At 33.3% G+C, this 565-nt stretch overlaps 1 protein-coding gene across 1 annotated transcript in view; it reads right to left on the bottom strand.

Annotated features, from left to right (window-relative positions):
* LOC119587377 (dedicator of cytokinesis protein 4-like) overlaps window positions 1–565 on the bottom strand; it is a 46579-nt gene that overhangs the window by 10575 nt on the left and 35439 nt on the right. The window lies entirely within an intron of this gene.

Here is a 565-nt window from a genome sequence, read left to right as displayed (position 1 = left end):
TTAGGTGAAGTCACATAGGCCTAACATTTCACTATAGTGGACAAACAGTACATACATTCAGCAGCAATCGGCAAAATATAGGAAGCTTAGAAAAATAATAATTTTGATTCACAGTTTGACTGTTCTACTGCAATCTCACATCTTAGAGGGGTTAAAGTTGTTTTTCTTCAAAATTGCTAAACTCTAAGGTGATGAAGATATTTTACCAAAAACTCTTTAACATAGAAATATAAATAACTGCTGATATTATCAGTAATATGCTCCTGTGCAAGCTATGGGTTTTGCACATTGACTACTCTACTATACTTTTGCTTGATTTAAACAAATTCAAATGTTATAAACATGATATCGTTAAAAGTACTATAATTCTGGAACTCTTGTGGGATACAGTTTGCTTAGTTGTGTGTTTTGGTTGATAAGCAACAGCTTGTTATGTGAAGGTAGTAAATAGACACCCAGAACACTGGGATTAAAGTATGACTAAAAAATTATCCCTCATGCTTAGTGACATTTAATCATGTCATGGTAGGAATTACTTCACTCTAGATGCCATCTAGTTATCCCC

Source organism: Penaeus monodon, chromosome 22 (genome assembly GCF_015228065.2).
Source record: "Penaeus monodon isolate SGIC_2016 chromosome 22, NSTDA_Pmon_1, whole genome shotgun sequence".
Lineage (NCBI taxonomy): Eukaryota > Metazoa > Arthropoda > Malacostraca > Decapoda > Penaeidae > Penaeus > Penaeus monodon.
This window is presented reverse-complemented; position numbering and strand designations above follow the sequence as displayed.